Raw genomic sequence first — 27,575 nt, 5'->3', positions numbered from 1 at the left:
CTCCTTCTCTGTATCTCTTTCCCTGGGTCTTCAGGCACAGGCGAGCCATAGGGCTTGGCATTAGGAGTGGACCTTGGCTCAGAGTCTCATGGGAGAGGCAAACAGAGAGAAACAATTCCACTGAGAGAGGGGAAGTGTTGCCCGAGAAGCCAGCACACACCCTGGGAGACCGGTGGTGAGACTGGGCTCCGAGAGTGGAAGGAAGCTTACAGAGGATGAGGATTCAACTGTGGATCTTGCAGGACAAAGAGAACATGTGCAGCCAGAGGGATCAACAGGGACAGACACAAAGGAATGGTGGGAAGATTAGGCCGGGCACTGCTGGATCAGAGGGGTGTGTGTGGGGTGGGATGCGGAGGGGAACTGTGTGGGATGGGTAAGGGAGGGGAGTGGTCCTGGCTGTGTACAAAAGTCTTATCTTTTAGATCTCACATGCTAGTTAAAAATAAAAACAACAAAACCTGGGTCAAACTCGTTATTTTTCTAAGTAGGGGCACTTAACCAGAAACACTGTCTACTAGCATCATAACTTGATGAAATAAATGACATCTTTAACACCAGAAAAGTAGAATGAATAATCAGAATAAAGGATATTCCTCTACAATGGATACATTTAAATTTATGTAAAGCTCATTGTACATCTTAATTTTCCCTAGTTTGCTTCCAAGTAGTAAAAACTTTATTAGTGACTGCAGTCATTACTCTTTCATGGACCTGCCCTTGAAGCTCTACTGGATGTAGTGCTGAGGAGGTTGTTTTTGTATCTGGGGGGGGGGGCCATGAGGAGCTAGTGAATGTTCCTAAGGAGATGAGGGTTAATGCCCTCAGATGGGGAAACCTCAGGGCAGCGAGGCTACCGGCTTCCAGGGATAATGCCCCTGCTGTGTTTTGTGGGTCACAAACGATGGTGGCCTTAATTTGATATCTATTATTTGGCCATGACCATTACCTCAGAGGATGGTTGTGGTAATTAAATTAGTGAATAAATGCAAAGGCATTTAAATATATGAAGATTGAAGAGGGAGGGATCTTTAGCATCAGGCTGTGAAGCTCATCTTGAAATTTGATAGGGGACAGTGCTGGTGGGAAGTGAAGTGGAAACACCGGGAGCCATGGAGGGGTTTGTATGGCCAGGCTGTACCTTCTCAAGCCTCTCAAGCACCTGTATACAGCTACCAGCACCGGAGCCATTACCGTGTGCTGGGCATCTGCTAAGGGCTTTGCTTGGTTATCCATTTAACTTAATTCCTTGCACAACTTTGGTGTACTGACATATGAAATTATATACTTGTATAGTACTATACAACTAATGATGCCTATTTTCTCACCACTGCAGATGCACAATCAAGTACATTTAATGGTACAGGATGATGGGCCCAAGAAATATTTTTAATTAAAAATTGAAAACAAGACTTATTCAAGGTCCTATAATGACTAGGGGGCATACACAGGATTTGAACCAAAGGCTGACTCCACAGCCCATGCTCCTAACTACTCTGTACTCACTGCTCTGGCCATAACCCAAGGAAAATCTGGTGTATCATTTAAATGCCTGGAGGTGGGGGTAAGGGGTGGTGGTGGTGGTAGAAGGCCCCTTAGCTCCTTTGCCTCTCCAGCTCCCAATGCTTGGTTCTTCCTCTCCAAGTAGACCCCTGCCATTTTCATTTCTTAGAATAGTTGCAGGATACCCTGATATGAGATGCAAGTAGTTACCCTTCAAGGCCCAGTTCAATTGTTACTTCCCTGGGAAAGCTTCTATATCTCCCCTCAACTTGGAGTTTGTTGGGATTGAATCATATCTCCTGCAAAAGGCGTGCTCAGGTCCCAACCTCTGGTCTTGTGGGTGTGAACCCATTTGTAAATAGGACCTTTGAAGATGTCATTAGTTAAGATGTGCCCAGACTGAACGAGGTGAGCTTTAATCCAATATGGCTGAGGTCCAAATAAGCAAAGGAAATTGGACACTGAAAGAGAAGCTTGGGGAGCAGCCAGAGTTGGAAGTCACCAGAACCCAGAAGAGAAAGGGAAAGATGCGCCATTGCATTGCCACATGATGGAAAAGCCAGGGAACACCAAAGATTGCCAGCTATCCAGAAGATACCAACCCCAGGAGAAACTAAACTTTCCATCCTCTGAACCCATGAGCCAATAAATTCCTGTTGTTAAGCCAGTTCATTATATGGTATTTATTTCAGCAGCTAGGAAACTGCAGCAGTCTCCTCTGTGTGCCAAAGATGATGGTGAAGTGAAAAGAGCACCTACTTTAGATTGAAATAATTTAGAACTGAGTCCTGATTCTGTCTAGTATAAGCTGTGTGACCTTGAGCAGGTCACAGTCTATGAGCTTCAGGTACCTGGTCTGTACAAGGGTGATAATAACTCTTGCTTTGTCTAACACTCCAGGGATGTTCTAAGATCAAATTCAATGAGGTGACCTGTAAGGAAGCATTTATGAAGTATAATGTGCTGCACAAGTGGTAGCTATTAATTTTAAAGGTCAGGTTGAAGTCACAGTCTGAAGACACAAAGATATGGGCAGTTCAGATATGGACAGAAATGGAGCAGCTCCTGTGGCCATATTACTGAGTTCCTCTCCACCCCTTTCCTGTCCAACCTGTGAATCTTAAGTTATTCAATCATTCATTCATCACACATTCCCTGAGTGGTCACTTGGTATCCCTGAAAATACTGAAATGAGTAATATGTGATCCAATGCCTTCCCCTTAGGAAGCTCAAAATCTGTTGAGGAGGTAGAAAGGTACACTGAAAATTGTAATAAAACATCTATCTCTATTTGGTCATATATAACCTTTGTTATTTGACAGTCATAAAATCTTCAATTGCCCTGCTCACATTTGCATCCCATGTTTCCTATTTTGCTTCCATGTATTAGGGCTTACCGATTATCTGGCACTTTTATCAAATTAGTTTCTATGACGTTTTGCTCTTCCCATTTCCAGTTTTTATTCTCTTTCTTCAATATTTTCCAGGGGTCTTTGTGTTTGGAAAGTTTCAATTTAGCCTCATAACAATAATTATGTCTAACATTTATACTGTGTTTACTATGTGCTCGGTGTTGTTCTAATCACTGTACATACATTAACTTAATTAACAGTCTATTTGATATCCCTTCACATGTCTCCTTAACATTTTCTAGTTTCACAAAGTTCTTATAGTTCTTACAAATTTTAAGCCTTTGATTAAAACACAAATGTGTAAAAATGCATAAAATGATAGAAGTAATTAAATGTTCAGAAACACACGTAATTCTTGCAAACAATTCTCCTCTGTGTATTGCATTGCACAAAAATGACAAATTTGCTGTCACCAGAAGTGTTCTAGAAATTCTAAGCTCATTTTTAGAAGAATTACAGAAAATACACCAGAAACACATACATTTCTTATAAACAACCAGAACCCACTTGTCCCCTGCCAGTATCAATTCATGGATTTCATGTGACCATTGGCTGGATATAAAAACCCTGCCCATCTACCACTAGAGAAGCATACCTGAGTGCTTAGGAACATTATGGGTGAAGGGATGGGGGGGGGGCAGGTGTCAGTGGGGTACTGTCAGTGTGTTAACACAGCCAAAGACAAAGAAGGAGGAAGAGTTTTGAAATATCCTCAACACTTGGTTCTGATATCACCTACTCTGGAAAGCCTTCCCAGATTTTTCCAGGCAAAGTTAATTGCTGGTATTCCCATGATAAATTCTTTATTCCCCTTTATGCCTCTTGCTGTATTGTATTTTAACAATCACTTCTCTAGACCGTCCTCATTCCATCTCCTGAGACTTAAGGAACTTCTCAACTGGAAAGCTCCCTTCCTTATATCTCCATCACCGAGCAGTCAGCAGGTGCAGTGGTTACAGGTAAATGATTATAAAATGATTGACAATGAAGTGAGGATCGAATGTGTTTGGTTTCTCAAAAGCAACAAACTGAGAATCTAGCTTCACGCCAAGGATAAAGAATGTTGACAGGCTACCAAGATAAAGGAAAGAATTGACCAAGTTCAAGTCCACATCAAGAATCCAGGCATAGAGATATGAGATGAGGAACTGACAGGGTTATTAACCTGGGGTAGAAGTGCTGAGGAATATGCCGTAGTGGGAAGAGTCTGCCATCCGGGAACCAGAGGGCCTAAGTTCAAATCCTGATTTTGTCACCTGCTGTGATGTAACCTGCTGTGATGGCTTTAACAAGTCTTTCAACTGCTCTGAATTGCAATGACTTGTAATGGGACAATATAAATTAATTGGCAGGAGTGTGTGCAAATTAAATGAAACCATGTAAATGATCTGAAACATATAGACGATTGGTAAATGATAGAATCTTCCAAAACTAGACAGTCTCAAATCATTCAGAAATGCTGCCTTGGTAGTGAGGACTTAGCTCTCCAGATGCCTCAAGGACCTGAAAAAAAGCTGAGTTGATTTGAAAACATTTAACCAGCCAGAGGGAGGCCTTCTAGATCCATCGTGGCAAAGAGAAATTGTCATAGCATTACAAATGTTGGATTTTTTCCCTTAAAAAATTACATTAGGGCTTCTTGCAGTTCAAATGAAATGCATTCCCATGGTAATACTCAGAGCTTAATGTTCATAACATTCCAGAATAAAAAGATATCAGCTCTGCATTTACTTTCTGCTTCTTAATCAGAAAAAAAGATGAAGGGAGCAAATAGAGGAAAGACAATGAAGATTACTTCCAATTTCTTCAGATTTCCCTTCCACCTGGATGCTCTGATAATAGCATAACAGAGAGTGAAATCTAGGGTTACATGAGGCTCAAAAATAAGAGGGAAAAAACCAGTCAGTTCTGTTATCCAGATGTTTCATTTGTGAGCCACTAATAGTCAAAGGACCAAATATCAGGAAACTGACTTCAGATTTAAATAGTCTTAAGTTTTCATAAACCTGTAGAATCACTGAGAGGTGAAGATACCTTGAGAAGTCATCTGGAGCTGGTGTGAATTTAAAAACTCCTCATCTTGATGATTTTTGAGGATGACAGAAGAGGAAATTTTATAACCTGCTGTGAGAGTCCATTCTGGTGTTCAACAAACTCACCTCAGGAAAATGTCCCTGACAGCTAAGCTAAGTGATTATTTCTGCTGAGAAATAATAAGTCAGGCCATTTGTTTCACCCTAAGAGTAGATGATGTGGGGTCTATTTATATGGTTAAGGAGGGAGTAACTTTCTAAGAAAACACAAAAGCTACTCTGGGTTTAGGGTCCAAAGAATGAGGCTCAAATCTCTGTATGACCTGAAGCTGATTATTTCACCTACCCAAGCATCAGTTTACTCGTTTGTAAAATGGAGCCCTGCTTCAAAGCATGCTGGGTAACCCACAGAGGAAGAAGGAGTGGTGATTAACAAATTGGAGTATTACAGTATACTATGTCATTTTTAATACTGAAATATCTACAAACTTGCTGGTGTGCTATTTTAATGTATTTTTTAAAAGTCTGATATTTGAGTTAATCATATCTTAAGATCAAGATCAATGATTCAGTTATTCAAATTATGTGAAAAGACAAACTAATGCAAAGTCTACAAGTCTAGACAGGTCTAGAATTGCAATACACAACTCTATTGTGGTCTTGCAAAGCTCCTATTGAAAGAATAATTATCATTGCAGTTCAAAGAATTTCTGAGAAAGTAGAATATGATTGTGACAGAATGGAAATCAATACAGGTGGGTCTGCATCGGAGTCACCAGATATCCATGATGAAAATACAGAATATGAAGACGAATCAAAAATATTTTCTTTGTGGGGGAACTGTAGCTCCTTATCAATTCAAAACTTGCAATGGGTGGGATGGCATGGTGGGAGGAGTTGTTCAAACAATATCTCCCTAAAATTATCAAATAAGAGATAAAATTGTTTTAAGGTGAATTCAGAAGAACGTATTTACACTTAGCTCATACGTGTCTCCTCACCATTCTTCTGACTAGTCAAAAAATCAATAGAAAGAGCTTTTTCGGCAGCAAGAAAAGCTTGAACAAAAATACGTTGTAACTCAATGATGTCACTGACCCACTTTATCTTTTTAAATGACACATTTTTAAAAAGAGCACATAATATTATTTCTAACTTTCATAATTAATTGTATTTACCTAATTAAGGTGGTATTTCATTTACATGTTGAATATTTATTTTAATAAATTTTTACCTACCCATAATTTATGTTATAATGTTTGCTTTTTTATAAATTTACGTTTCCCCCGATGTTTAAAATATATTTGTGTAACACCCCAAAGTAATTTGGGCAGAGAATAAAAATATATATTCGGGGTTCCTATGAGGAGCTGGGGGAGGATGTGGAGGTGTTGGACTTCCTTACCTGGATTGCTGCTGATGTTCTCACAAACACGGGGGACTGATGGCTTGACATGCTGAGCCCTCTGTCGTGGGGCTTGCCCCTATGAAGCTTGTTACTGCAAAGGAGAGGCTAAATCTGCTTGTGATTGTACCTAAGAGTCTCCCCCTGAGTGCTTTTGTTGCTCAGATGTGGCCCTCTCTCTCTAAGTCACCTTGGCAGGTGATCTCACTGCCCTCTCCCCTACATGGGACCTGACTCCCAAAGGTGTAAATCTCCCTGGCAATGCAGGATATGACCCCCGGGGATGAATCTGGACTTGGCATTGTGGGATTGAGAACATCTTCTTGACCAAAAGGGGGATACAAAATGAAACGAAATAAAGCTTTAGTGGCTGAGAGATTTCAAATGGAGTCAAGAGGTTGCTCTGGTGGACATTCTTATGCACTATATAGATAACACTTTTTGGGTTTTAATGTATTGGAATAGCTAGAAGTAAATACCTGAAGGTACCAAACTTCAACCCAGTGACCTTGACTCTTGAAGACAATTGTGTAACAATGTAGATTATAAGGGGTGACAGTGTGATTGTGAAAACCTCGTGGATCACACTCCCTTTATCCAGTGTATGGATGGATGAGTAGAAAAATGGGGACAAAAACTAAATGAAAAATAGGGTGGGATGGGGGGGATGATTTGGGTTTTCTTTTTTCTTTTTCTTTTTTATTCTTATTCTGATTCTTTCTGGGAAAAGGAAAATGTTCAAAAATAGATTGGGGTGATGAATGCACAACTATATGATGGTACTGTGAACAGTTGATTGTACACCATAGATGATTGTATGGTATGTGAATATATCTCAATAAAATTGAATTTTAAAAAAAGAAGAAATAAAAATTAAATCAGAAAAAAATATATTTGTATATTTTGTGTTCAAAATACAGTCAATAATTTAACTTCCTTGAGTTTTTATTTTATAAATTCAGTTCACTTTTACAATAAAATATCGATAGTATGTTAAATAAATATCCACATAATGGAATTGTTATCTTGCCACAGGACTGTAATCACTAAGAGGAAGTAAGCCAAGCTGAAAGTAACATGACATTAGGCAGGGAAATGTCCTAGGACCAAAAGGTGGGGTCAGTAGCCCAAATCACCGACTGCACAGGTGTCCTGCTTACTGGCTTTCACTCAGGATTGTACCTTTCCCAAGGAATCTGGTATTAATGGACCCTCTGGCTGGTATTAGCATCAGGAAAGACTTCAGTTATTGATCAGGAAAGTGGGAAAGAAGCGATGTCAGGCATGACAAATATTCCATGGTGAGCTTCTGAAGACACAGTCTGCAGGGAAAAGGTGGTTTTTGTTGGGAAGTATCTGGGACTTAGGAAAGCAGGGGTCCACCACACTTTTAGTGCAGAACTGCTATAAGGATTGAATATTAGGTAGTCTTTTTTTTTATTTTAAAATTATTTATCAAATAAAAAACATTTCCAAACAGAATAAAGCAAAGCAATGGGAAAAACAAATATCTTGAAATAACCTCATTCCTTCCAATATACTCCTACTATAATCTAATAAGAACAGACAAGATATTGAGGGTGATCTTAATGACATGGGAATGCTCAGGTGGGACTATGGTTCATTAATTTTAGTTTGGTATGGTAGGTAGTCTTTAAAGGACTCCACATCACACCTAAGGGCTGTTATCAAGAGGTAGTTTATGTAGAGCTTCACAGTTGTGGGAATTGGGTCAAATCATTTATCCTAATCCTGAATCAGTTTTCTTATCTCTAAAATAGTGTCAACAAATAGTTATCTAATACAGTGGTTGAGAGGATTCAGTGAATTAAAACATGTGATCGGGTTTAGAATAATTTCTCCTACATGGTGAGTGTTCAAGCTGCTATACGCCTCTAAAGCAGAGTGCTAATTATTATTATTATTGTGGTAAAATGGGAATTTAAAAAATTGTAGCATTTAACTTGTATTTCAAATTCAAAATATTATAAACACAATACAAAACATCAATTGCAAATGTAAATTTATAAAAATATAATAAAACATATTTCTCTAATATAAATTAATAGCAGACAAATTAGTAAAAATAAAGGGTTTTTATAACCCAGAAAAGTAAATATTTTCCACATTGGTTTCCGTGTGAAACGTGGTGTGAGTTTAGCATGAGTGGCCTCCTAGTTTAGCATGTGGATCTAGCACAGCAGATGGAAGATTTCAACGTACTCTTACAAGACTGGAAGCAGAAGGAAAAGTGGCAGGTGACTTAGCAGAGTGGTGGCAGGTGACTTAGCAGAGTTCCAAGTGTCTAGGGTGTGATGGGTAGGGGCACTGGATGTCAACAGTGAATGTGCCCATTCACTCAGGGAATTCAGCACTTGTAGACAGAGGAAAGTTGGGGTGGAGCTGAAACAATGGGAGAAGACTCTGTATGAGGGTTGTGAAGGGGAGAGGAAAACTCAAGGGAACTTAATTCTCAAATACTGTAAGAGGAAGTCAAGAGATAATTTCTAAAATTGACAAATCAAGAAAGCAATATAAGTGTACTGTTTAGAAATATGGAGGTAAATAGAAGAAAAAGCTAAAATGATGAAAGTCTCAAGCGATGGGAGTCTGGGAAATAAGCGATTGTTATTCTTCAAGAGGAGTCTTACAGCACTGTTTGTTTGAAATATTTGTCTGTATTACAAAAATAAATTTTTTTAAATTTTTTAAAGGAAAGAGAATGTACTCAAACAACAGAAATTATCATGTTCTATCAGGTAAGAGCAAAGATCAGATCAAAACTGGAATGTTTGGTGAATGAGATTTTCTTAAAGCAGACAGCAATTACTCAATTAATGTGTCTTATCTATGCAGTTTACTTTAAAAATATTGTTACCTTAACCAGGTTCAAAGTTGTGTACCAAGTATGTCCAGAACTGAGCCCCCAGTCACACTCCATCATTTTAGTTGTGGCTGTAACCAAGGAGCAAGATCTACATACAGCAGCTGTGTCTTTGTCCGCTAGCAATTACAGGTTTGTGAGATGACACCCAGCCTGGGGTAAGAAGGATGTGACTCTTCTCCTAATGTGGTGTTTCTCAAACTTGAGCATCCATCAGAATCACCTGGAGAGTTTGTGTAAACCCCCAGTGTTTCTGATTCAGTGGTTCTGTGGTAGGGCCTGAGAATTTGCATTTCTAGCAAGTTCCCAGGTAATGCTGCTGCTGCCGATCCTGGAATCACACTTTGGGAACCATCCACCCAATGTGTGGTGGGAAAATGTGCAGCAAGCGCAGGCTACAGAGAACCGACAGGCTGAGGGAAGAAGCCTGTTCATGGAAAAGTGTTTGAATAGACTTTGTGCTGAGAGGGGAGGGACACAGTGAGGGATCTAGGTGACCTATATATTTTTCAAGAACTGGCATTGTAATGTCTTTTAATAGTCTCTCTGGCTCAGCCCAACAATCTCTACCTTAAAGAAATGTCTGGTTCTCACAATTCTAATAACATGTGCCCAGAACAGAGCTCACCGATGAAAGTCTGAAAAACAGATTCAATTATCCTTCTCCACTATTGAACCTAAGCTACGTCATTAGAGGCTGGGAGAGAGGCTGAGCAGAACACACTTATATTTTGGAAAGTATCTATGCAAAAAAAGAATAGGTGCAATAGGGCTAACCTAAACTGGAAGAAACTGAACCAAGGGGGTGATGCTGTCTCTTAAAAATAATTAGGTCATGTAACATTTATCAAATATTTTAAATTGATATATTAATTTGCTTTATCAGCCAAACTTCCTATCTTTTGTAGGTCTATTGTAATCCAAATTGCAAATATAAACTTAAAGATTTGTCATATGTCAGACATCCATGTCCTTGGGGTGAATTTAGGCAAGGAAATAGAAAGCAAATCCTAGGTTAAAGACCTGGCTCTTTAAAGAAGATGGGTAGCATTTGATGGCCAGACATTTTTAAGCCAGTTGGATGTGACCTCAGACAAGTTAACATCTCTGAGCCTCAGTTATCTCATCTGCAAAATGAAGCTAGTAATGTTATGTAATTCATAGTGCTATTTTAAGATTGAACTTAGTATCTGGTATATGATACTGTGCTAAAAAGATGTGAATATAATAGTAGATAAAAACAAGTAACTTCAAGTTGGATTTATAGTGGCTCCTTTAGGCAAGTTATTGAACCCTTTTAAGTCATAAGTGACTCATATTAAATTAGGGCTAACATATAATCTTTTAGGATTAAATGAAATCAAGTATGACTATGCATATTTCTCGGCAATATTTAGCACCCACCAAATGAAATGATCACTACATATTTATGAAACTTAACTTTATGGATGCTAGTTTTCCTCATCTGTAAAAATAGAGCAAATATCTACCCCATATTCCTAAAGGTTTGGTTTGAGGCTGAAATAAGATAATGAATGTGAAAGAAATTTCATTTATTCATTCATTTAATATATATTTATTGAGCATCTTTTGCTCAATAGTCTGGACTATTTTAAGTACCAGCAACACATTTGTGAACAAAAAAGGATAAAGTCCATTTCCGTGTGGAGTTTCTACTTCTCCCACTAGAGTGGAGGAGGGGAGACAACTAAATATGTAATGTCAGGTGATGGAAATGCTTTAGAGAGAAGTAAAGTGAGTAAAGAGGATGGGGGTGGGGTGGAGGCAGGTATGCTATTTTATACAAGGTGGTCAAAGAAGAAATAATCAGGGTCATTAGAGCAGAGATCTGTAGGACACAAGGGTATTAAGGTGGAAGGGACAGTCAGTGCAATAACATGGGATGAGGGCATGTTGGGTGGGTTCAAGGAATTATTTGGAGCCCAGTGTGGCTGGAGAAGCTGAGGAAGTACAGACTGGTTATTGCAGAAGATGATGGTGGCTCAGACCAGACTGAGAGCAGTGGAGAATGTGGTGAGAAGTGGCTGAATGCTGAACAGGTTGAAGGTAGCACAACAAAAAGTGCTTGTAGATGGGATATGAGGTATCTGAAAGAAAGGGGTCTGTCAAAGGTGACTCTCTGGTTTTCAGCCTGAACGCCTGGAAGACTGGAGTTGTAATTTACTAAGATGGGGAAGATTGTGGAAGGAGGAGCTGGGGTGGGTTTGAGTTGCCTAGCAGACATCTAATGGAGATGTTAGAGAATGCAAATGGAGTCGTGGGTCCTGAGTTCAAGAGAGTCATAGGGTTGGAGATAAAAATATGAAAGTCATTAGCATATAGATCGTATTTAAAGCCATGAGACAGGTTGATCAAATTTCTAAATAATAAAGTATTATATATATGCAAGGATGTGCATAATTCAATTGGGGTCTTTCGTAACCTTCACTAGTCAGTTTCTTGACAGCAATCACACAGCTATTCTCCTCTTTGTGCTTCACTAATAATATGTCATTTTAAAACAGCATAAGAGGAGATACCTACTATCTGGCAATACTTTGCATATAAAATATTTTACTCTTTCCATAACATATTATGGGTAATATCCCAGTTGCCAAATCTATTGAGAAGTTTGCTTATCACCTATTCCACACTTACTGTGTGCTGAGCACTGTGCTAGTCACTAGGGAAGCAATGAGCTTCAGCAAGTTAGATGTTCATAACAGAGTCAGACACTTGTAAGTACGATGCACAGGGAATCATGGCATCCCAGGGGAAGGGTGCCCAATCTATCCCTCTGGAGTCAGCAAAGGTGTCCCAGAAGAGGTGCCATCTGATCTGAGTTTGAGTTGAAGGGTTGCTATTTGCAGTTTATGTAGTGTGGGTGAGGTCACAGAGGCAGCCAGAGCACCGACACAGAGCTGAAGGAACAGCGTGGCTTGTGTTTTAGAATCACAGACAGGTCAGTGGGATCAGGGTTAGAGTTGCATGCAGGGAGTGCATGACATGAGCCTGGGACTCAGACAAGGGCCGGGGTAGGTAGGATTTCAAAGTCCTTATTAAGCAGCAAGCAAATAAATTGTACCTTGGGGGGAGCAGGAGTGTGAAGTGGGGGACACCGAATGTCTTTAATCAGGGAATGCTTGCCAACTAGTAATAGGTTTTAAAGTCATCTAAAAGAAATAACCCCAAAGAGTGGAAAATCTTTATGTATGGAAATGCTGCAAGGAAACTAATTTTCAGCAATAGAGAAATGACTAAATGAATTATGGTAGATCTACTCAATAATCATGCATTCACTTAATGGAATAGTATTCAGTCATTTAAGATGATTGCTTTAACTGCTATTCAGCACCATAGAAAAATGCTTATGGTACAGGTGAGACAGACAAACCAGGCTTTATATTTATGATTTATATTATATTTACAATCTGATAACAGCCCTATTAAAAATTATGTATCTATAAAGACTGAATGAAATAAAGAAATATACCCAAATGGTGGATCATGGTTGTTTTTTATTCCTTTTCTCTTTTTTTTAAACTCCATGTTATATATTTAGATTAGTTTTAAAATTAAAATTCATGAGTACATAAACCAAAAAAAGTTGCTTACAAAGCATGATGTTTTTGTTACTGTTCATTAATAAAAACAATAAATCATGTGTGATAACTTTATTAGAGTTAAATGAGAAGATAAATATCAGTGTTTATATTATTTTCTTTTTATCAAGTACATATTTTCAGCAGTACTGGCTGAGGAGTGTCAGATCATGTGGTTGGGGATTTTTGAGACAGGATGTCTTCTGGAATGACCTGGCCCCCAAACCAACCTTATCTTGGTGCCCTGGTTTGTACAGCTAGTGCAAAAGCTCTCACCACTGCAGCTCAGCTTAGTTTTAAGCTCATCTCAATAATCTGCATTGCTGAAGGATTATCTCCTATTTTCCAGGCCATAGAGATTAAATCATGGTTCTCGGTCTTCAGGCATCTGCTAATGCACTAGACTGAGGAAGACGCCAAAGCAGTTAGGGAAGGGGCAATTACGAGAGGCTTCAAGAGTAGGTAGGAGTTCACCAACTGGTAAAGGCAAGAAAGGCATTCCAGGGAGAGGAAATGGTGTAGAGAGTATGTTACGTTCAGGAAACAGAAGGTAGGCAATCAGTGTGACTAGAAAATTAATATGAAAAAATGTGTGTGTGTGTGTGTGTGTGTGTGTGTGTGTGTGTGTGTGTGTGTGTATTGAAGCATGGGTTTGGGAAAGAGAGGATTCTATAGATGAGGCCAAGAAGTTAGTCTAGTGCTAGATTATAAAGTACTTTAAAAGTTATATTAAGGAGCTTTTACTCTTCCCAGTAGGCAAGGGGGAGCAATTGAAAAGTTTTAAGCAGAGGAGAGACCTTACCATGTTTGTAATTTAGCAGGATATTCAGAAGGTAGTATAAAGGAGGGTTTAGGAGGATGAGACTAGAGGTAGTGCACATAAGAGGTTCTTGAAGAAGACAATGTGACCTTACACTAAGGCAATGGCAGCAGAAATTCACTGAGAAAATACTGAGCATCTGCAATGAGCCAAGAATTGTGCTAATAACTGAGGATATATTGCAAAAGTTGACAGCTGCCCTCAGGGAGCTTGTATTCTCATGTTAGAGATGGAAGGAAATGAGTATATTTTGGAGGCAGAATTAACAGTACTTTAGACATTCCCTTTGGTGCTGAAAGTACAAACTCAAAAAGTCCAGCAGAAATCATGCTGAATAGGCGTCTTTGCAAAACTTGCAATGTGCTTTCTCCAAATTGCAGATAAAAGAAACTCCTCATGTATATATCTATAGGACAGGGTTGAGGTTATGGACTTTTTTCCTGGCATGTGAAATTAGAAGCTCCTGGTTTAAGTAGTTTCATCAAGGGCTCCAGTAGACAGTCTGCAGAAGTATGATAAGGAAGGAAGGAGAGCTTGTGGGCAGAAGGAGATGGATGGAGAAGTTGGTGATGGGAGTTTTAGACTCAGCTCTGTGTATAATTTGTATTGTGGTTTAATTCAAGTTACCACCTCACTCGGAGACTCATTTTCCTCATCTGTCAAACAGGAAGTTGAAGTAGATAGTCTGAGGTTTTTTACAGTTCTAAAATGTCCTGATTCTCTTTTTTTCTTATAAAGTTTCTAACTGAAGAATAGATTTCCAGTGATGTAATACACTCCTATTAATGTCTTATATTTGGTTCTAGCTGACATTTCTATTACCAAGTACTTTCACCAAGTATTTTCTCATATATGGAACCATGTACTCTTCACAACCACCTCTTATTGAGGCTGAGAGTGAGAGAGTGGGAGCAGGAGAACGAGGCGGGAGGTGGGGTGGGGTGGAAGGAGAGATATGACATAGGAAGTCAAGTCCACACAGCTGGCAAGTGGCGAAATGAGCCTTAACTCAGGTTTCCCAGTTCAAAGCAGGTCCTCTATCCACTTCAGAAAGCTCACTGCACTCACCTGAGAGCCTATTCCTCCATTTAAATCAATTTATAGTTAGAGTTTAACAACTCAAATAGGACATTAGGCAAGTTAAATGGGTTCAGCACTAAGTCCTCACTGAAAGAGAGGAATGACTACATTTTATTGAACCTAATTTGTGAGCCATCTGGGAGCATTACCTTCAGTGGTGCACCTAGAATGCATGTTCCCAGCTAAGAGACACTGATCAATAAAGACACCATATTAGAGTAACATTAGAGCCACAAGTTAAACACAGCACGGTGAAGAATCTAGGGGCACAAAAGCTCTGGAGGGTCACTTTATTTCCCGTGATAATGCTCAAAGAAAGAGACATGTTTGGTTTAAACAAAGTGGGCCATCAGACAAAATTCCCACGAAAGTTTCCTTTGGGAGAATCGTCTGGTAGAAAGTTGGCCATTCTGTCTTTGGTGCCTGGGCAGCTTAGTACTACCTGCATTCAAACTCACTTCTGGGATAAGGGAGTGCTACAAAACTCTTGAGTCTTAATTTCCTCGTCTCTAAAATGTGATAATGTCCCCTGAGGGCAAACAGGGACAAAATTAGCAAACTGAGGCCAGAACAGAGAGAAATAGCTCACTGCAGAGGACCTGACCCTCTGGGCTATCTGCTTTACTCAACATGCCATCTTACACTCTTTCCCAACTTTGATATGATGTTCTCAGCCTCAACTTCTGGCTAAGTTCTTGACTTTTTTATGTACAAATACCAAAGTTTCTTGGTGTAACTCTCTCCCAGTTCCCTCTTTGTGTGCTTCAGTCCACCAAACATAATCTCTGAATAATACTGTGCCAGGAACGTTTGTCTATGATCAGTTCAGAACAGATAATCTTCCTTAAAGTCTGGCTATTTGTTTTCAAATCTTACCCTCTTCCATTTTGTTATCTCCCTACTTCCTTCTCTCCCTTCTTCCTTCTGGGAAATCATTAGACAACACTTACTCAACTACAGGCTCTGAGGTTTAGGGGAATAGTGGAAAGATCCCAGATTTCACCCAAACAGGTCTGTGTGCAAGTCCTTGTTCAGCAATTTACCAGCTGTGTGACTTTGAGCAAACCACTTCACCTCTCTGAGCCTCTACTCCTTCACTTCTAACTGCAATAACAATTGCTTCCTCACATATTTGGGGTGAGTTTTAGACATGAGAAATCTAAATTGCCTATCATTATTGGCACATGGGGGTACTCAATGGACTTTTTTTTTTTAAATTCTCTGACCTAAGTGTAGAGATAAAAAGTCAGGAAAAAAAAAAATGGGCCACAAGAGAACACAAAGAGTATGAGAGAAAGGCAAACAGGTAATTATAATGTACCGTGTTCAATGAGTTAAGAATCTCCCTGTTCCCCAAAGGATGCAGACTTTCACACAGAGTGCTGCTAGTCTTCCTCACCTCCCAGAGGCTGATTTCTAACCCTTAGGCACCTATTCTGAGTTGCTTGTCCTGAGCACGACAAGCAGTGACCTGTGTTGACCGTATGCCAGAGAAGGCCTCATTATGCTTTCTGGTGTCATTCCGAAATAACAAGATCCTCCTTTCCCTGGGTCTTTTCTCCATGCTAGTTCTTTACTCTGCCTTCTTGTTCTGTGCCTATTACATATCCACCCTTCTCAATCTCCCTCAAGTCCTGAACTTCTCTTATCAACCCTATGTGTCTCTTGGATCAAACTCATTTTCTCTCCAACACTAAAAAATAAGAATCCTTCACATTACAACTCCATCCGTTGCCTGGAGATAACATTCAGCTCTTCATATGCAGGCAGACCTCCTCCAGCTGTGCCAATTTAATACTGTTCGTTCATTTTGAATAGGATACCTTTGGCAGGTGAGATGTTAGGAGCAACAGTGTGTTAAATCTTCAGCAGAGAATAATTCTCCTGGGCATTATTTTTTTTCCACTTCATTTTGTCCTGGATGCTGCCATAATGTCTTCTGATATCTCTAAACATTCCCCTTGAGTTCCTTGACAATTCATTGATGCATGCACACATCCAACAAATGTTTCTTGAGGACCTACCATGTGCCAGGCATTACACTATACCACTCATTTGCTCCTTGTGAGATAGGCAGGAGGGGTGTGTATATGTGTGTGTGTGTGTGTGTGCGGTGTGTCAGGCAGGGGACCAGCCAGCTATTCAACTTAGGTTGTTGTTTAGTGATAAATATGCACAGGGGAGCAGGGTGAGGCTTAGACATAAATGTGGATTTCAACTGTCACCTCTATCCTTCATAGTCTGTCTAGGAGCCACACTCCTGCCAATCATAGAGACTTTTTTCTATCCAGGTTTGTGTGCTCACAACAATTGGTTGTTTATGACGGACTTTAAATGTTCCCAGAGTCACATATGCTCACATGAAAATGCTCACTGCCCAAGAGGACAGAGGTTCTTTTCTTTGTTTGGACATTGATGTCATCGATTTATAAAAATTTAACTGTATATGCTTAATTTCATCACTTGCTTGTGTCATTTTTTAAATGTCTCTTTACTATAGCTTTTAGCTCCTTATCTATAGTCAGCTTGTGAAAGGTTGTTATGCCATATTCCACTTTTTGTATTTGCTTTTCTGTTAGTTTTAAACTCTGGATCGAGGAAGAGAATTTTTAGTCATATTTCATGATTTCTCTTTTTTATGGTCAGCTCTGTAAAAATATTTTTGATTTGTAAGTAATTTTGATATACACAACCATTTAAAAAAGAACCACTGCACACTCAATTTCCTCAACTTAAATCTTCTTTGAGAAAAAACTTAGGCAAAAGGTTACTATGGTAGACCCTGAATAGTACAAAAATTTATTACTATTTCAAGATATTTATTTAAAAAATGAGGGTTTCCTGATTTGACTTCATTACCAATTTCAAAGTTCAACATCTGGTCAAAACTGACATTTCTCTAACGTAGGTGTGAGCTTATCTGGCAGTGGAGAGAGAGATTCAGGTATGAAGGGCCTCAAACATCTATTGCTGCTCAGGTCTCATTAGGCTCACAAGGACCTGACAAGGCGGGTCAGCTATTAGTACTCCCATTTCACAGGTGAGGAAACTGAGGCAAGGCCCTCAGAAGCCCAGTAAAAAACAGATGCCCCAGCCCTCTGGTGGTAGGATTCAAAAGCAGGTCTTCTGATCCAAATTCCCTCCCTCCCCCAACTAGATCGCATTGTACCTAGTAAACATTTAGAATCAAGGTATTTTCTTCCAAAGGTATGGGAAGATGAGGAGGAGATAGGTCTGGGAAAATGTGATGCTAGAAGGGCCTCTCTAGCATATTCCTATATATGGTTCATTTTATTAAGACCCTGATTTTGAAATTAAAAACGTTGAAAAGCTAGAGAGAAAAAATCCTTAATGGGTGAGGAGCATGGTAGTGAGAGGATTTAGCATTGAGAGGGACAGAGGTTCTAAAGATAAAGTGGGATATATTCTGGGCTGAAAAACAGTGCTTTTGGATCCCAAGTTTAATTTCTTTTTGCTTTATTACAGAGAAAGAGGAATGGTAGAGAGAGGTAGAAAAGGAAAGGGCTGCCTTATGAAGTAGAGAGTTGCCCATTATAAAAAGCTATGATTTAGGACTATCTGTTTCAGTCAGGGTTCAACCAGAGAAGCAGAACCAACCACTAGGAGATTAGATACACGATAGATAGATAGATAGATAGATAAATAGGAGATTTATTAGCAGGATCAGGCAACTGATGGAGCTGGTTAAGCAGCATAAGAAGTCTGTTTTCTCATGTCTAATGCTGGAGCTTGAAGTCAAGAAGGGAAGATGAATGTCCTTAAGTGGGGGCAATCAAGAGCAGGCTAGAACTCACAAGCACAAGTTGAAACCCCACGCAAACCACCTAGAACCTTTGTTTTCACTGCTTCTGAGTTAGTTGATGCAGGTGACTTGCAGAAGCCAGAGCCTTTTATCAAGGAGCTAGACATACACATCTGGACAAGGATTGGAGACGCTGATGGAGGATCCACGGAAAGATAAAGCAATTGCAGGCCTGGTTGCTACTTCATGCCACAAGGTGAGTCAGGATATCAACAATAGCATGTAAGCTACGAAATGGCTGCTACTTCCCTTCCACCCTCCAAACCTCCCAAGAAGCTCCTGGTGACCCTCCCTAACTGGAAACATCAGAGGAAGTGAATTCTTGGAAATGTCCTTCAGCCTTGCCAAGTTGACACATAACATTACCATCACACTATCTGGGAAGGAATACCATCTCTGGAGAGGTTTGCCTTAGGTGCTCTTCCGAGGCCCAGAGGGAGCTCAGGGAACCCCACAGGCCTTCTGACTATTCAGTACCCAGGTCACTCTCCTGTTTGGGGGTGTAGGGGTGGGAAGAAAGAGGGAAAACTCCTTTTGCACCCAGGGATTTTCGAACACTGGCTATAGAGTGGAAAAGAATCTCCCCAGGTCCTCCTTTCCTTGTTGTCAAAAACCAGCACATAGGCTATTTGTCTTTTAAGGATTATTTACAAAGTATAAATTATTATTATTATAAGCAATAATAATAGCAAACATTATTCATTGAGAATATATAATATACCAGACCCTTTCATATGCATTACGTCATTTAAACCTTAAAACAATTCAGTATGGAAAATAATATTGTCACCTTAATTTTACTGATGTGAAAACTGAAAATCAAAGAAATTGAGTTGCTCAATGTCCAGACAGTTGTTGTATGCTGGAGCAGAGATTCAAACCCACCACATTCTGTTTTGGAAAGCACCACCACCACTGTAAACGAACAGATATGGGGAATTGCCATGTGGATAGGAACCCATTGAAGTTTAAAGTTGAGCTCCCTGGTATCTAGAATCTCCTACTTCCTTCTTTCTTGGAGAAGGAGTGATTCTATGTCAGAAAGGATGGAAAATAGAAGGATGGATAGAGAGAATCCAAGGAAACAAAGACAAACAAGGTGGCATAAAGGAGAAGGGCTCTAAAGGAAAGAGTGAAGAAGGGGGAAAAAAGGGAGGATAAACAGAGAGAAAACATTTTCTGATCTTATCACTATCTTATTACCCAAATGGGAAGGCATGATGTCTTACCTGTGATGGCTATAAATGAATATAAATAAATCTTAAGGTGGACACATCTAATCAATGCTATAAATAGCCATGATCTCTGTTATGCCAATTAAAGGCTTTCAAGCAATTCTAAAAGGTAAGTGGCAAAATAGCTCAAAAGAGAAGCAGGGAATTGGAATAAAGGCTTTAGCAATTATTCAGAAATGGATCCTAGGGGATGCGGCCTGAGCCTTCTAAGGACAGGTCGGGCCCATAGCCACTAAAGGGCTGGCTGATGACAGGCAGCAGTCCCCAAGTCCACCTCCAAGAAACAATGATATGGGAGGGTTTAAAAATCACCAAGTACACATTGGTGTACAAGACTCTGTGGTTGCAGAAGAAATGTTACCTGCCATGTGTGTGTCTCTTAAAGTAGCATCTTCATTGTGCATGAGTGTCTGTGGCTCAGCCTTGCTGTGAGCAGGGTGGGTGGTCTTGCATGGAATATTCTGCCCCCAACCTGGAGGTCCAGCTCAGACAACTCCCTCTCTCCATGCACATTTCCAAACTTTGTTCTTCCAAGCTCATTCCTGCCTGCTTTGTATTATAATTAATTATTTAGTTCTCTTAGCTCCTTAAGGTAAGGGGTTGTATCCTGCCCTTTCCCAGTGTTTCCATTCACCTCAGCAGCCCTCTAGCACTTAGAGCCACTACACTGATCCCTCTTCTCTGTTCATGCCACTCTGGCTAGTAAGCCCTGGAAGTCCCTCCTCTCCAAGGCCCCCCAAATCTCTTACTACTTCTCCATCCCTAAGAACACTGCTCTGGTTTAACTTCATCATCATCTCTTTGAATAACCTTCAACCCCCCTCTACCAATTCATAGTTTGTCTTCAAAGGGATAGGATTTTTTTGAATTGCAGAAGTGGAACTACCTAGGGCTGCTCCTAGAGGAGACATCGAGGGCTATAACCCCTCCAAGGCTATGCTTCAGGTACCTTTTCTTCTCAAATCATGTGAATAGTCTTTCCCAAAAGAAGTCCTCATGGCCATGTTTGTTATTCCTCCCATGGATCATGGATTCACCATTCCTAGTGAACAAGCCAGGAAAATTCGACAGAGCCTTTTATCTGCCACCCAGGCAGGAACACAGACCATTGAGCTGCCTCAATATTAAAAAAATAGAACCAAGACATTTAAAACCAAATATACCAATATACAGATTCCTCACATCTGTACAATATTTTCCATCTTTCAAAGCCCTCGTGTGCACCTAGATCTTCTTAACTGTCATAGAAAGCAGACATTGTTGTTCTCACCTTATAAATAGTAAAATCGAGTCTTGGCACACTAGGGTTTGTGTACGGCGTCACAGCTGATTAGTGGCAGAGTTAAATTTCTGAGTTGAATCCCTGAGTCTAGGTGAGGCACACATCTGAGAAAACTTTTACTTCATTACTCTGGCTGTTTACTGATTTTGAACATTTAAGTCATTGCCTATCTATATATTTTCCAATGTTGTCTATAGGCAGAATACTTTCGAGAAATTTATTAGACAAACAATCTAGAAAATATGACTGTTTTCAGAAGCTACTGCTCCCCAGTCCTCTTTAGGTAGAAAACTTTAATTTGTCTTCTCAAATTCACTCCACCCCAGAGAATAGCTTTGCAGATGGAAAAGCAATAATAAAAGACCAAACTCAGTCCAGCTTCAAATGATCAGACTCTTCTCCTCATTGTGGTAAATTACAGGTCTTCCCTAGGTTCAGCAGTTACTTACACACCAGGGGAGCGCTTCAGAATAATCTGGCCAGCCTACCCTCAGAGAGTGCTTTCCTAACCCACCCCCCAATTTCTCATTTCACTCCACTCATTAGAGAGGGCTGGGCCCCAGTCAGCTTAACATGTCAATAAGTCGCCAAGGAGATGCAAAATTGACAGCTGAGAAGGTTTCTCAGCCTCCTCACCAGGTCATTTAAATGAGTAGTGACATTTGAGTCCCTCTGAGTAATTAATTTCCTCTGTCTCCAATAGCTCCTCATATATTTAATGAATTTTTACAAGTCTCAGATCCTCCAGCTTCCCAACTCTCTCTCCAGTCTTGTTGTTCCCCAAGGTCCCATAACAAATAGCTCCCACTCATATTTGCCTTGCAAACTCACATGCACTGGAAATGATAAATACATTATCTGGGCTTTTTAACGGACCATTGTTTAATTTTCTATGCATGTCTGGCTGAGGAAGAGATGAATATTACCTTGTGGAGAATAAGATTTCTAGTCTATTTAAGGGGGAGGAGGGTAATCTATGACAGGAAAGCAACACTCTGTTCTTCCTAATAGGCAGTGCTGCTAATTAAAAGTGTTGGAAGGGACATCCATCCACTGTCTGAGTCATTCAGCATTATCCACAGTAAACAAGAAATAGATATTGGATTGAATGCTTCTAATTTGTCAAAGGAATAGGCATTTTCAATTGTGCTTTCCTAGCTCCCCATATGAAGTACATAATTCAGTGTTGCCATCATTTAAAAGTTTCGGACTCAAAATAATAGTACCTGCTCCTTATGCTCATAAATCTCCAAGTCTGTTTCCAATAGAGAAACATTTATCTTACATATGGCTTGATTTTATTTTCCACAATTGAGAATGGTTTCTTCTCTTTGTAAATATATTGAAAGGGGGGCATTTGAGAAAAAAGAGCTAACACAGCTGCGTTTAAAAATCAAACCAATCTGAGACAATCTATTAGACGAGGCTAAAATCTGGGCAGGAAACCTTAAGACTCCTAATGACATTTACTAGATGCTTAAAGAAAAGAAGAAAGAGAATCAATATTCTCTTTCTCCAAACACAAAGACAAAGTAGACCAGAGAGAAGCCACCTAAGCATCAATTCCCAAAGGCTCAATAAATGCTCCTTGGCATTTAAAGAGGAACAAAAAGTAGAAAAGCCGCCACTTCAAGGGAACCTAGAGATATCTGTGAGCAATTTTCACAATTGAATAAGATTTTCCACACACCAGTGAGGCGCAGCCAGCCTCAAATATTTACCTTTTATTGTGCAAAGGAGCCTCTCACTCATGAAGACTTAGACTCAGGTTCACCACCATGTCTTGCTGAATGCTGAAAACAAACAAAATGCTATATTAAAAATTGTGAATATTAGTTATTTAATATTCTTGTCTTTCTTTTCTCTCTTTCATTCAAGAAACATTTACTAAGTTTCCACCATACCTCAGGTACCAGGAATGCAGAGATGGGTAAAATAAAAACACTGCCAGAAAAACATTAACAAATACAGCCCAGTGTAAGTACCAGGTGATAGGTGGTCACAAAATGTTTCTGAGGAGGGAGTCAGAATATCTGTGTGTGTGTGTCTCTCTTCCTGAGACACATATCCATGCACACACATATACATATCTACACATGTACAGAAGAATGTAAAAAAGAATGTAAGCATTTTTAAAAAACTTCCCACATTTGTCATTCATCTTACTCTCTTAAGGGCTTGAGTTCTTGCCTTGACATTGGTAAAGAAGAGGGTACTGGAGAAAATGTCAAGAGTCTTAAAAGTGATCATACTCTTTAATCTGTAATCCATCTTCTGGAGTCTTTCTTAGGGAAACAATCATGAATGCAGACCAATATGTATGCACAGAGATATTCATCACAGTGCTATTTTTAAGAGGGAAACAATTGAGAGAGGAATCATCGCAAGAGGAAAACATCCAATAGAGGAATGATAAAGTCAATGTTAGTATTTCTACCTAGAATAATATTATGCATTTGTTAAAACTCATTTTACAAATTTTAGGATATAGGAAAATATGTGTAATATATAAAAATTGTTTATAAAGCTTGAGTTAATTCATTTAAAAATTAGCCTTAAAAAATATGCCAAGTACTTCTGGTCAACCAAGATTGTGCTATAAGCCACTCTAGGGTTTTGCTCCCTCACAGAATCTTTGAACAACTGGCAAAAACTGGCAGAGCCATCTTCTTCAACTCTGGGAAAAAATTAAATGGTTGCAGTAACTGGGCAAGTGCTTGTGCCAGTTTGAATTATGTCCCCCCAAATGCCATTATCTTTGATGTAATCTTGTGTGTGCAGACATATCAGTGTTGATTAGATTGTAATTCTTTGAGTGTTTTCATGGAGATGTGTCCCACCCAACTGTGGGTGATGATGCTGATTGGATCATTTCCGTGGAGGTGTGGCCCCGCCCATTCAGCATGCATCTTGATTAGTTTACTAGAGCACTGTATAAGCTCAGACAGAAGGAGCGAGCTTGCTACAGCCAAGAGGGACACTTTAAAGAAAGCACCGGAGCTGAGAGAGGAGCTGCAGCTTACAAACATTTTGGAGACGGCCTTTGAAGGTAGACTTTTGCTCTGGAAATGCCCAAAGAGCAACTAAGAGTGATATTTTTGAGGAACTGCAGCCTAGAGAGGAACATCCTGGGAGAAAGCCATTTTGAAACCAGAACTACAGAGCAGATGCCAGCCACATGCCTCCTCAGCTAACAGAGGTTTTCCAGACACCATTGGCCATCCTCCAGTGAAGGTATTGTTGATGCATTACCTTAGACACTTTATGGCCTTAAGACTGTAACTGTGTAACCAAATAACCCCCCTTTTATAAAAGCCAATCCGTTTCTGGTGTTTTGCATTCCGGCAGCATTAGCAAGAAAATGCAACTTAAAAATGGAAGGCGAACCTTGTGCTACCCTTGATGGATCCCCACCCTCTATCTCCTCCTCTGCATGGTGTGTCTTGAAGAGAAATTTCTCCAAAGAAAATACTTAAATGGCCAGTAAGCTTATGAAAAGATGCACAACATTATTAGCCATTAGGGAAATGCAAGTCAAAACTACAATGAAACACCATTTGATACCCACTAGAATGGCTACTATTTAAAAAATGGGAAATAAGTGTTGGAGATGATGTGGAGAAATAGGAACACTTGCTCATTATTGATGGGAATGTAAAATGGTGTGGCTGCTGTGAAAAACAGTATAAGGGCTCCTCAGAAAGTTGAATATAGAATTACCATATGAACCAGCAATCTCATTCCTAGATATATACCCAAAAGAATTGAAAGCAGAAACTTGAACAGATTTTTTTTCACACCTATGTCCATAGCAACATTCACAATTGCCAAGATATGGAAGCAACCCAAGTGTTCATCAGCCAATGGATGGATAAACAAAATGCGGCATATACATACGATGGAATACTATTCAGCTGTAAAAGGAATGCAGTTCTGATGCATGCTACAGCATGGATGAACCTTGATGACATCACATTGAGTGAAATAAGCCCAGTAGAAAGGACAAATATTTTATGATCTTGTGTATATGGAATAATTAGAATATGCAAATTCCTAGAGTCAAAAACTAGAATACAGTTTATCAGGTGCCAGAATGGGGGTAGGAAATAGGGAGTTAGTGCTTAATTGGTACAGATTTTGTTTGGGGTGATGGAAAAGTTTTGGTAATGGGTGGTGGTGATGGTAGCACATTGTGAATGTAACATCACTGAACTGTATATTTGAAAGTGGTTAAAATGGGAAATTTTAGGTTGTATATATGTTACCATAATAAAAATTAAAAAAAAAACAGAACTGCACAAAAAAGTGAATTCTAATGTAAACAATAGAATGCAGTTAATAATACGAGAACAATAATATTTCATCATCAGTTGTAACAAAAAACCACTCTAATGCAAAGTGATAATAGGGAAAACTGCACGCGTGAGGGGGGTATAGAGGAACTCTGTACTTTCTGCATGCTTTTTCCGTAAACCTACACTTTCTATAATTAAAAAAGAAAAAATATGGCAAAATGTTAACAGTGGTTATCTCTCTGTAGTATGATTATAGGCTATTTTTATCTTGGTTCTATTTGCTTTTCAAGTTTTCCTCACAGATCATGCATTACTTTTCTAGACAGAAAATAAATATACAAGAAGTTACAACTCCAACAAAAGCATTTCTATGCCACTGTCTTGTACTTGCTTATTTAGTTAGGAACTCTATGTCCTATGCTCGCCTATCAATACCTCCATATGGAAGGTAACACTCTGCATGGAATTGTTCATTTTCGTTTCTGCCTCCCTTTAGCTGTGAGCTCCCCTCACAAAGTTTACATGCCTTATTAACCTTTGCTTCCCATGAACCTAACCCAGAGTCTAGTACACAGAGTCTTGTCACTCAATAAATGTTTGCTTTTAAAGGAATAAATGAGTGAGTAGATGAATGAGTGAATGAATAAATGAAAGACTTACTAAATGGACTTGACTAAAATTACATTAAAGAATTATTCATTCAAAATAATCAGAGACAAAAAATTCAAGTTCCATTTGGAATCATGAAGATAAAAGAAGATGGAAAGCAGAGAGGTAGCAATTTTTCAGAAGAGAAGACAGTGAAATTGAGACTGTGGTTAAAAAAAAATACTCAACATAATAGAATATCACAGTCTAGTGATCTTCCAATGTATTCCAAGGCCAATAATATTTTTAAGGCAGGAATATTTATCTAGTAACCATATCCCAATTCAGCAACTCAGTTATTTTACATTGTTTGGAGTTACATACACATAAACTAGGTAGATGCTTATTATTAGTTTCAGTCAGCAATAGCTGGTTGACTCCCTGCTTAAAGGGGAAAAAAAAGATACAGGATAGATTATTATAGTGTTTTTAAAAATTCAATTTAGCTTATTCATAAAACTAATGAAATATAACCAGGATATTAATTTACAGATATATTTCTCTGGAGATAGATCTGATTTAAATCTCCTCTCTATCACTTAAGAGCAGGGTAATCTTGTTCATGTTGATTGACTTCTTTAATCCTGTTTTCTTATACATAAAACTGAGTAACAATCACACCAACTGGACAGGGTTGATGTAAAAATAAAATGGGAGAAAACGTGGAATTCAAAATGGGTTTCAAGCTTACATGTGTTTATGTCAATACCTTGAGCTCTTAAACACACATAGCCTTCCTTTTTATTATGTGCCATGATGCATGCTAAGCACAGTACAAACATTATGTAATTTCATTCTCATGATATTTGTTATAAGGAGGTCCTATTTTTCCATTTTGAAGATGAGAAACTGATGCCCAATTTTAACTGGTTAATAAGTATATTAGCCAAGATTCAAACCAGTGTGCTGGGCTTCAAAGCCTAAACCTGTTAACTGTTATGAAAAGAAGTCCCTGAATCTGGGTTTGCACCCAGGTTTTGATTTATGATAAAGTTAAGTTACAGTTCTACTATGTCATACCATATCATTTGATTTGCTACGTTCTGAATTTATTCCCTCATAGTCACACTTAAGTGCCCTCCTATTTCTTTTCTTATTAAGTATTTCAAGCATAAAGTTAAGTACAGACATAATTATAACAAACGCCTATGTACTGTCACAAAGCCTGGTCAGAAATTATCTTTCTGCCATATTTCCTTCAAATTATTTTTTTAAGAAATAAAACATTATAGATACAAGTGAAGTCTTTCATGAATTATTTCCTAATTCTGCAAATGTAACTACTCTCCTAAATTTCCATGTGTGTATTTCTGCTTCTAATACATGTTTGCATCAATAAATAATATATAGCATTGTTTTGCATGTTTTAAAACTTTGTATAAATGGTATCCCACTGTAAGTATCCATCTAAAGTCTGCTTATTTTGTCCAACATTCTGTTTTCAAGATTTTGGTACTTTGGTAGAATTAGCTCTAATTCTTTAAACCATTTTAACATTTAGACAGTATTTTATCATATGATTCTATTCTGATTTAATGATCCATCATGATGAA

General features: G+C 39.0%; 1 protein-coding gene across 1 annotated transcript in view; it reads right to left on the bottom strand.

Moving 5' to 3' along the window:
* Nucleotides 1–27,575, bottom strand: part of DAB1 (DAB adaptor protein 1) — a 1,206,834-nt gene that overhangs the window by 614,046 nt on the left and 565,213 nt on the right. The window contains exon 2 of the mRNA XM_037827102.1: nucleotides 22,801–22,872. The gene's annotated coding sequence lies outside the window, so the exon portion shown is untranslated. The remainder of the gene's footprint in view (nucleotides 1–22,800; nucleotides 22,873–27,575) is intronic.

Source organism: Choloepus didactylus, chromosome 2, assembly GCF_015220235.1.
Source record: "Choloepus didactylus isolate mChoDid1 chromosome 2, mChoDid1.pri, whole genome shotgun sequence".
NCBI lineage: Eukaryota > Metazoa > Chordata > Mammalia > Pilosa > Megalonychidae > Choloepus > Choloepus didactylus.
Note: the sequence above shows the minus strand (reverse complement) of the source record. Positions and strands in the feature narration are given on the sequence as shown.